The following is an 11979-nucleotide window of genomic DNA, read 5'->3' on the forward strand; positions in this document are numbered from 1 at the left end:
ATACATGGGGGCTGATTCCCTAACCTCAGCATCTCCAGCCCATTTATTGAGTTACTATAGAAATAGAGTATAGTGGTTAAAAAAAAAAAGACTTATGATCTCTCACCTATCAATCTGAGCATATAGGACAATGTCCTACCCTGTAGAAGTGTAGGTAGGAGTATGAAGGCTGCCGTTGGCTGAGTTTGGGATAGATTTCTATTTTCAAATCACTACCCAACAAACAAGTCTAAAAGGTGTAGGGGAATTAGATTTCACACATCATCTGATGAATCATTATACCTAGTATTTCTATGAGACTGAGAATGAAGGTAACACCAACAAAGGCAAACAGCAAGCTTATGAAATTCAAATGATTTATTAATGATTAGTACTTAATAATTATGCCATGTGGAGGACTGAAATCACCTCTGTGGTAGCCACACAATGTGAATCAGCGGCATGTCCAAGGGCCTGTGAAGTACCTTGCACTTCTCCAGAGAAGGCTGGAGATGATGGATTCAGATGTGGCTTCATCTTCTCAGTTGCTTGCATTTATCATGCTATGAGCCTATAACTTGTTATAAATCAGAAGGAAGAGATTTGAAGTTTTGGGAGATGATCAAATTCACAAACAAAATTTTCTTTGTGGCATAATTTTTTTTCTCAAATTCAGATATACATCACCTCTATCCAAGGCCATTAAAATTATATGTAGTTCTTAAAAATTCAAGTACATTTCTCAGGAGAAGTTTCATCACTTTCATGAGATTTTCAAAGGGATCAGTGATCTCTGAAAGATTTTCAAAAGGCTCCATTCAAGTCACTCCACTATGGCAGAGAAAAGAATCAAAGACAAAAAAAAAAACCACAGAATTTGGAAGGCTGAGACAGGAGGATTTCAGGTTTGAGGATGATCTCAGCAATTTAACAAGACCTAGCTTCAAGATAAAAAATAAAAAGGACTAGAAGAGTACTTCAGAGATAAATCCCCTGGATTCAATTCCCAGTACATAAAATAATAATAATAATAAAGAAGAAAAGATAAAAGAAAATTACTTTAACAAATCTTCAAAGGCAAGAGAAGAAAAGTGTGAAGGTAATGTTGACTTAAGATTCCTTTCCTACTGTTGTGGAGATTAAAGACTGGAAATGGAGCCAGGCATGGTGGCACACGCTTGTAATCCCAGCATTTGGGAGGCTGAGACTGCAGGATTGCGGTTTGCCGACAGCCTCAGCTACTTAGGCCCTCTGGAACTCAGCGAGACCCTGTTTCAAAATAAAGAATAAAAAATTGATCAGGGGGTGTATCTTGGAGGTCAAATGCCCCTGGGATCCATCCCCAGACCTGCAAAAAAAATAATAATAATAAAATAAAATAACAATAAACTGGAAATGGAGTACACACTCATCAATAAGGAAACCTTTGGAAATTGTGATACATTCAAATTATGGAATGTACTCAGGATATTTTATTAGGATGAACAAATTATTTCTATGACAGATGATTTGAAGAGCCTCCTATAATGTGGTCATTACATAAGAAAAGCAAGAATCAGGGAAATGTATATATGATTCAAAGTTTGCATAACAAATAATGACAGACCTCCTTCCTCATTTCTTATCTATATATGTGCATGCATGCATTTGTATATGTGTGTACATACAATATGAGCAAGAAGGAAAAACATAGAAGGCTATGTATCCGATGAAAAGGAACCAGAGAGCATGATAGAATGAGTTATTCAATGAAGTGACAAAAGAAAAATTGGTATGTACACAAAGCAAATGGACATACACCAAAAAGATCCACTCTGCTGAATAAAGGAAGCTATCTGTCATAATGATTGCATGTGTGATACAAACTTATTTATGTAAAATTAACTGTGTGCATAAAGAGAATCATGGAGGAAGTGGTGACTAATGGTGGTCATCTCATATGTGTAATATCAATTGGTATATTCTTCTATTATTGTATGTTATAAGTTAATTTTTCTTACAACTCTTTCCCCCTTCTTTTTTGTAGTACTGGGGACTGAGGATTGAACTCAAAGCATTGTGCCTTTGAGATGAACCCAAGCCCTATTAATTTTTTATTTTGAAACAGAGTGTCACTAAATTGCAGAAGGCTTTGTTAAGTTGCTAAGGCTGGCTATGAATCCTCTTGTCTCAGCCTCCCAAGTACAAGAGTTACAGGTATGTGCCACTATGCCCTGGCTTTTTTTATTCTTACTGAAATTCAAATCTTCTATGGCTAGTATGAATTACTTACACAATTAGAGAAAACTTAAAATCTAACACTGATAAGAAGAAAAAAATCTTATTTTGTGGGATTTTACATTCTCTATGTATAATTCTAACAACCGTTAAATTAATTGTCTTCTGAAAGGAGACATGGAAAGTAATCAAGTCATAGATTCTGTATCATGCAGTTTACAGATTCAGGAAGGATATGACCTACTGACATACTCCTGGTGAGGGACAAGTAGAGGGACAAGAAGTGTGAATGTAAATATTCTACTTAGGATCTTGCCAGGTGATGAGACAAGAAACACAGCTGCCTGAATAGAGCTTGAAGAAAGGAGTGGGTCATGAGATAAGGCTTCCTGGGAGTTAGCTTTTCCACAACTGTGCCCTGGAGCATAAGCTGCACTTGCATTAATGAAAAGCAAGATCAGGTTCTTTTCAGAAGCCAACAGGAACGTGACTGAAGACATGAAGGGCACCCTTGAACTTCCTAGAATCCTGCCCAAGACCCAGCTGCTCAAACACTGTGAGGTATTTTGCACTTAAAAAGTGGGTACTGAATATGATTCATTATTCTTTGCAGAGCCTGTGAATCATCTCAGGGACTTGGTATGAGAGAGAAGGAAGCTTCTTGCTCTCTCCACAGAGTGGATCCTCTCAAAGCTGACTTGAGTTGGAAAATCCCAAGAGATTTGTTGTTCAGAACGAAACTAAGATGTGAAAATTGAGCTGAGGAAGGACCCCTTTCTTTCTCGTATCTGCATTTATTTGAAATAAGTTAGGTAATCATTTTAGGGAGAGCAAATTCCACTTCTGATTCCATAAATCTCAGCTTAAGTGGCTTCTGTTTCTCCTGAATGTTTTCTTTTCCCTTACCCATCCCTACCTCGTTCCCTTCCTTTGTGGTTTTCCTGGAAGACCTGAGGTTTGGTCAGGACACTGTCAAAGGCAAGCAAGCAGGGGTAACAGGCATACTTCCAAAGGAAGAGCAGTCCTTCAAACATCTCCTTACCAAACTAGCCATGATTTCCAGAGTCCTCCAGTAGAAAGTCTATGGGCTTCTACATTTTTCCAGTAAAGGGTCTCACTTCAATATCTTGAAGCTGTCTTTTAGGGTCTTCTATGGCATTGAAAATACCCATGACACAGTAAGTCTTCTAGGAGCCCATGGACAACTCCTTGAAGAAGGCTCTGTTGAGAGGCAGCAGACCTCTGAGAGGCAGGCCTCTGAGAGTCCTGATTTTTTTTTTTTTTCATGAGAATGGCTCAGGGATTGAGTTAGAAAAATGTTAAATATTTCATAATTTTGCCTTTGTCCTCCCTAGTCTACAAACATGTGTGGAAAAGGGAATACTCATTTCATACATGTAAGCATGTGCCCCTGATGGTCTAGAAATGTTAACCTTCATATTTTTATTTAAATTAATTTAAAATCAAGCATCTATTTATTAACTGCCCAGGGCTACTATTTGTTTGTGTATATATATTTTGTAGTACTAGGGATTGAACCCAAGAATATTCTACCCCTGAGATATCTCAGAATACTTTTTATTTTTAAATTTTGAAACAGGATCTTGCTAAATTGCTGAGAGCCTGGATAAGTTTCCATGTGCTGGCCTTGAACCTTCAGTCCTCCTGTCTCAGCTTCCCACATACTTGAATTATAGGTATGTGGTAATTCACTTGGCCCTTTGTGTCCTTAAGGCTGAAAAAAGATCCACAATAATATAAATTCATGAAATGTGTAGTCTTGAAAAATGAGAAAAAACATTTAATGCACTATACTTAAGATATATTAATAGCAATGTGACAATATTTTGTACTTTTGACTTCAGTTCTAATCCCCTCCCATTGGGCTGGCAAGAGACTTGGCCTGGCATCCTGGAGTCCCCCCTCCTCGTTACTGACCCTCCCAGCCCAGCCCCTTGGTCTTTTCGGTTCTGCTGACTGTGGCTTCTGTGGTATGCTTCCTTCAGGGACGCTGGCTGCACCCAGCCCGGATCTTACTTCCCTATTCCCCAGTGGTCATTCCTTCTGTGGTCCCACACATCCTTGCCATGGAGTGAGGCTCAGTTCTTCATGGTACTCAGAATCCATAGACTGTCCCACCACTCCCAGTATTGGCTCAGTTTAGGAGAAATCACTGTCTTATTGATTTCGCAGGGCTGGGGATTAAACCCAGGTCCTGTGCACGCTAGGCAAGTGCTGTACCACGGAGCTATACCCCCAACCTCTAGGAATCATCTCTTCTTTAACCAGACTCACTTTGTGGATTTAGGCTCAGCCTGGGGATAACATGCTCAGGGTCACAAATGCTGAGGCAGTAGATGCAGAACCTGCTGGCTGCTTGAGCACTGTGTGAAGGAAAGGGAGGAATAGAGGAAAAGTAACTTAGTAAAGTAAAACCATGCAAATTTGTTCTGATTTGTCCTCCTCTCTCAATCCATTGACATGTTTCCTCTGAGTCTATGTAATCAACAATTCCAGTTGGCTAATCCTTTATGAGAATGCCATTACCTTCAAATGACACATCCTAGATCTCTTAGTTTTATGGATGGGTCCTCAAAATATTTAATCTATCCCCTGGCAAAATGCCACATCAAACCAGGTGGAACTGATGTTATGGGTCAATACTGACCTAGCAGAGTACAAGATCATTTTTTTCACTCAATAGTGGGGATTGAACCCAGGGCCTCATGAATACAAATCAAGCCTTCTACCACTGAATTACACCCCCTATCCCCATTACTTTTAAACTTTGAGACAAGGTCTTGCTAATTTGCCCAGGTTGGCCTTGAACTTAGGATCCTCCTGACTTAGCCTCTCCAGCCCCTGGAATTATAGGCCTGCACCACCACACCCCACATATGCAGGCTTCTTTAAGACATGCATTCTTAGTGGGAACTACATTATCCTCCAAGTGGTGAAAGTTGTTAATTAGAGGCAGAAAAAACATACTTCTCTGTGTTACAGGACAGAAGTGCACAACATATAAGCGGAGAAACAATATTTCTCTGATATTATCATAGAGAGTGAAGGGTCATATGTTTTTTTAAATATGTGCAGGGTAGGTATGGATACAAGAGGAGGGTCATATGTGTGTGTTTTTTTTTTAATATTTGCAGGTAGGTAGGGATACAAGAGGGACTCCAGATAATAGAGGAGAAAACTCAGTTGAGCCAGGGAGGTGTATAGGGTAAGGGAGTAGGAAGACTGGATTTTATTTATGGAAATACTATCATGGACTATGTGTGTACATGTGAATATACAGCCATCTATCTGGGTACTCTGTATTGGGAAGGAGGGAAATGGGGAGGTGGAGGGACACCAAAAGCCATGTGCATTTATGTCATTGTCAACATGATTTACATCATGATGTGAGACTATAATGCACCAATAAAAGCACAAAAGGCAAATGGCCAGGGAGGAATTACTAAAAGGTCTAAAAGGCCTCCAATGAAAAGCAGCAATGAAAGAAATGTCAGCAGCCACTGCTCAGTCTGTTAAAAGGAAAGAGGACCAACATTTATGGGATGCCATTAATGGGTCAGGCATAGCGCTGAGCAGTTTCATGTATTCTATTTAATCCTCACAACAGTCAATTGTGGGTGAGGAAATTGAGGTTAAATAACTCAACCAAAGCGACACAGCTTGCAGGTAGCAGAGCTGAGGTTTGAGGCCAAGTGTGATTTTAAAGCTGTATGTTTTCCATGAAACCAGGATGTAAGAAATCAGTTCACAGGTATCCGAGTCATTGCTGATATCCTCAACTGTTTATTTTGTTGTAGGAGAGCAAGAACAGGAAAATAAAGAATTCACTAGGGCTAATGCACGTGGTGTCATCGCACTATCTCCACCTTATGATACATACATCAGACATCACTGCTTCCTGCTGTTTGTGTCTTTGCTTGTATTTGTTTAAAATGCAGCCATTTGCTAGGAAGAGAGAAAAGGAAGAAGAGAAAAGATCTATACTCTCTGTACCTTCCTGTTTCCTCCCCTATTTCCCTTCTCTGGGATATACCTAGGTTGATGGTCTTTCCTTCCAAATCCCACACATTCTGAGGTTTGGGCAATATTCTACAAAATTTCCCTTGTGAAGAATTCCTTGGGAAGCTGTGTGACACAGTTTGGAGCTTAGTTTAAGAGGCAGTAGACTCTTTCCTGTTTCTCTGACATCCTCTTACTTACAGAGGTGAGCCGAGTGGCAGCTCCACACAGGATTAAATTCTAGTTCATTCCACAGCAGGGGCTCTGTGAGCCATCTCCATCACCAACATCAGTGTTTTCCAGGATGTTTGTATTTCCTGTGGGGTGTAGATGTGCTATCCTGGCTCAACAGAGCAAGCGCACAAGGGACGGTGAAAAAGCTTTACTTTCCTATCCATTCTCAAAATTTTATATTCAAGAAGGTTTTAAGAAATTATAATCTACTTGCTATATAGATGATTTTTTCTCAATTGCAGAAAAAGTTATCTGAACTATCCCAAACATAAAATGGCCACCATATATGTCAGGGAGGTAAGGCAGATGGCAAAGAATTAACCTTATATGAAGAATTAAGACCTTATATGAAAGCACACAGCCAGGTGCTTTATGTATTACCTACTATTTATAAAATATTAATATTTTTCCAATTTTATGTATGAAAATGTGAGGCACAGATGATAACTTAAGCTGGGCATGGTGGTGCATGTCTATAATCTCAGTACTTTGGAGGCTTAGACAGGAGCATCTCAGTTTAGAGGCCCTCAGCAAGTTAGTGAGACATGTTTGAAAATAAATAGGGATGGGGTGTAACTCAGAGGTAGAATGTTCCTGGATTCAATTTCCAGTCCCCCCACCCCAAAAATGTTAACTTGCTTAAGTATATGCAACTGACTGGGGTGACTCCAAACATGATGCTCCTCAGAGGTGCTCCATCCCATTTTCTGGGGAGCCCAGACAGCAGAGGGCACTGTAGCAGTAGAGCCCTGCCCAGGCCAGTGCAGGGGAGGAGGCACATGGAAGTTCAGCCTCCGGAGAACAGACCACTGCTGCTACCTCCCTGGGGGATGCAAAGCCACCTGCAGTCTTTCCAGGACTGTCTGGTTACTCCTGGAACCCACAAGAGCAAAGGGATGGCATGGTTTTAAGTAAAAAGCCTGAGGGTATCGTGTATCATCTATCATTTTCGTAGTGTTTGCAGTAAGTTACTATAGGGAGAGAGAAACCTGAAGATGAATCAAAAGGGCAAATGAAGCGTGTTGTAGCAATAAGGCAGGACAGAGTCAAGTGACCTCCTGGATGTCTCCTTAAGCAATTTACTTCCCTTTTTCAGATTTTTACTTCTTCATTCATAAAATCACATGGTAAACTAGCTGAAGTTTTCTTTATGTAGGAGCAGGCTATTTGTGCATGAAAGCTTATGTCTGGTCTGGGTCAGCTGAGAGATTTCTTTGTGCATCTGAGGTCATTGCTGTTTCCTGGCCCTTTCTGGTGACCACGCTTCACATTGCCTCTGGGTTCCTGCACGAGAAGTTAAAAATGGTTGCAAGTATCAAGGACATGCACTGGAATGTCCTGGTGTCTGACTAAAAAGGAAATAAGGTCATAGAACTTTGGATGCTTTGTGCTATAAAATATACTTTCTTTTTTATTATTTTTTTATTTTTTATTTTTTATTATTTTTTTAATTGGTGCACTGTATTCATACATCATAGTGGGATTACAAACTTTTGTAGACATACATACACACAACGCCCAGTCAGCCCCCACCCGATCCCCACCCCATTCTCTCCCCATCCCTCCTTCCCATGCTTGGCTTAGTGGTTGACATCTAGTATTATAGCAATTTATCCAAAATTAAAAATGATAATCTCACATAACAGTTTCATTTGTCTGATACCAAGCTTTTGATGACTTAAAGATAACATTTCAATATTTCTTTTTACTTTCTTTCTTACCAGAGAATATTTTTTATTTTTTTTCTAGGTGAAACTACTATATATATATATATATATATATATATATATATATATATATATATTCTTCAGAAAAAAAATCTATCCTAATATGGAATATGGACTCTAGATACCCAAAACGATCTTGAAAAAGAGCAAAGCTAGAAGATATATATTTTCTGATTTCAAACCATATAAAGCTACAATAATTGAAACAGTGTAGTACTATTCTAAAGGCTGAAATATAAACCATTGGAGTTAAATAAAAGCCTAGAGCTAAATTCTTCCCTATATTGTCAAGTTATTTTTGACAAGGTTTCCACGAACATTTGGTGGTAGAAATAATAATCTTTTAACTAAATATTGTTGAAAAATAATAATTACATGGAAAAGAATAAAATTGGACCCTTACCTAATCCCATATACAAATATTAACTTGAAATAGATAAAAGACCTAAATATAAATCTTAAGACTATAAACTTTTAGGAGAAAATCTGGGTCATAAAACCTCACAACATTGAAATTGGCAGTAATTTCTTGGATATGATTTCAATGGCACAGGCAACAGAAGAGTATACAAACTCCCTAAAAAAATATTGTATATCCAAAGACAATGTAAACAGATTTAACAGTTACTAATAGAATGGAATAAAATATTTCCAAATGCTATATCTGAAGCAAACTCTTAACAGCACAAATTTTTCTTTCATGAGAAAATGGGACCTAAGTTTTTTTCTGCATTAACACATATACACCCTTCTTCACATAGAGCATTGTCAATGATGCTTCCAATTCTTACTTTTCTGAGCATGTCCCTTGAAAGCCATGTCTCTGCTGGGAATCCTACCTTCCACAGTAGTCCAGATTCAACAATCTTTTCACAGTTTCTTCTACATCAGGAGAGAGATCTGGGCAGGTAGTGGATCTCCCTCTTTGTCCCCAACCTCTTTTATTTTTATTTATTTTTAATTTTTATTTTTGGTGGTAGTGAGGGTGGAACCCAGGAGCTTTGTCTACCTCTGGGCTATACTCCCAGACCTATTTTATACTTTATTTGGAAACAGGGTCTCACTAAGTTGCTGAGAGCCTCACTTAGTAGCTGAGGCTGGCTTTCAACCTGTGCGATCCTCCTGTCTCAGCCTCCCAAGTGCTGGGATTAAAAGCATGTGCCACCATGCCCAGCTGTCCCCAACCTCTTTTAAAATATCTTCCAAGCCAGGCATGGTGGCACATGCTTGTAATCCCAGTATTTGGAAGGCTGACACAGGAGGAAATCAAGTTAGTGGTCAGCCTCAGCAAATTAGTGAGGCCCTTTTCAATTTATTGAGACCCTATTTCAAAATAAGAAGTAAAACAGGGCTGGGGGTGTGGCTTAGAGATAGAATGGCCCTGGGTTCAACACCAGCACAAAAAACAGTCTTTCATAAGAATGTAAAAAGGAAGATGAAGGAGATAGCAATCACTGAGCCCTTAAGGTGTGGCAGGCAGTGCGGTAGTAAGGTAAGTACTTTTCTCTATTATTTAATGTAATCCTCATAAAAACTCCAGGTAGATATTATGATTCCAATTTTATTAATGAAAAATTTAGGTCTAAATGGATTAAAAAGACTTCTAAAGGTCATAAGATGATGGAGCTATGATTCTTGCTGATCCCAAGACCTAAGGTTTTAACCAGGGCAATGTCATCTGATTTTCCAAATGGCATTTGTCTTTGATGTATTTAAGGCATTTGGTGAGTCAAAACCTGAAAAGACATAAAATTTAGGTGCATTATTCTATCCTTATTTCTGGTAAGGATATATTTTAAACAGTGCTTCCTGTGTCTTACATTCTACTCTCTCAAGATGTTTCTTACAAACTTGGAAGAACTAGATTCCCTCTCACTGTCGATAAAACCAATTCTTGTTTCCAGTGAGGCTGAGGAACATACCCTCCATGTAATGACTGCTTCTACTAGAGAAGTTCACTCCCGATGTCCTTAGTGTTTTCTAACTAGATTCATTCACACGTGTTTATTGGCCGCTTACTAACTTCAAGGTAGAATTCAGCACCAGAAATACAGTGGAGGAGAACCAAGGCTTCTCATGGTTTTCAATAGATTCCATTTTTTTCTGCTTTCTAATGCAACGTGGTTGTGTTCATCTTAGAATTCTTTAACTAAGTTCAATAATTAAAATAATTCCTTCTAATTTTTCCAGCTGATCTTTTTCTTAGAGTCATGGAGCCACATCTGTTTACAGATTCAGTGCTATGTCCCCCTTTCAGATCAAAGAAAAGGGAGGGAATATCGGTGAGTAGTTACCAAATATGCTAGTGTTTATAATTCATTGTCTCATTTAATCATAACAGAAACATAAGGGGACAAAGATTATTATCCTAATTTCAAATGAAACACCTGAAAGTCTTAGAGGTCAAACCACACAACTCTGAGAAAGTCCAAATTCTGAGGTGGAATTCCAGGTACCATGTAAAGGGCTTCCTTTTCTTCTTACTTGAGAAGGGACCTGTTTTCCCAGAGACTCAGCCTCAGAAAATTTCTAGAAAGCATCAGCATTTCCAGGCCAAGAGTTGGGTAAGAGCACTGATTAAATTATAGCTAATTGTTATAGACATCTCAACCCATCCACAAGACAGTCCCTACAAGATGTGGTGAATAGAGCTTTGCCTCACACGGAAGCCCCAATTGAGCTTCTATTTTTTGGACTTTCATTCCTTGACTATTAAATATTCTCATTCTTAATATTTAATCTTCTAACACTCTCTACCAGCTGAGAGGAAGATTCTGAGAATACAGGACAGTTAGGCTAAGGGGAAAAGAAGCCCAATTGATAACAAGATGGAAAGATGCCAGAGACAATTTTCTCTAGCACCCAAAGTTGGACAGTGTTAGCCCTCATGCTTCTCATGCTAAGTAATGTGAGAGGTAGGGACAGTTTGCCTCTGTAATCTCTCTCTCACTTCTGGTGGGATAGTTATGGGGTCCATGGTTGAAGATCTCAAGTTATGCAATGGAATCTAAGCCTGTACAATACATAGAACACCAGAGCATGATGATGTTAGGTTCTTTCCCTTACTAAGTTTGAAATCTCTGTATTACAATTCTCTACAGAGCTGGACTTAGTGTAGGTGTGATTCATTTAGTCAAAAAATGTATTTGTGTAATATTTTTAGATCTTTAAAATTGATTTCATCTATAACAACTATAAAGAAAGCATTGTAATGAAAATTGAAGATATTAAACTTTTAAAATGTTCTAAGATATCTATATATTTTTCTTTTGTATTTTAGGTACTAATAATGTATATATATATTTTTAACGAGGGCTTATTTTGTAGAGTGGATGGAAGTAGAAACTAACATCATTCTGAAGGAATATATTCTGAGATGCCTAGGTGAAAGAGGGCTTAGATGCTAATTAGCCCATTATTAGTTGAAGAAGGACATGCTTGTATTTCCATGTTTTTGAGGTAAATCAAGGGATGATATAAGTTGTGAGTCACTCAAAGGATTTCATATTCACAGAGCTTTGCCTAGGGATTATATAAAGAGGGACATTTAGGGAACTAGTACTGAAAGGGAAAGGGGTAAGTTGAGTTTAGCCTTTCTGTTGAAAGAAACTCACAATGAAGTTCCTTTTATTGATTCTGGTTCTGCCGGCCACTATGTCTAAAGCTGCTCCAGTCAAAACAACAATCACGCCAGAAGAGGAGATGAAATTTGCTGAAGTGAGTATTGTTCCTATATTACTTATCTAGCCTAATTTTTGTTCTTAAAGTTTATTATATTTACCTATTTTATTTGAAAAATACT

This window comes from Muscardinus avellanarius, assembly GCF_963383645.1.
Source record: "Muscardinus avellanarius genome assembly, chromosome: 1".
NCBI lineage: Eukaryota > Metazoa > Chordata > Mammalia > Rodentia > Gliridae > Muscardinus > Muscardinus avellanarius.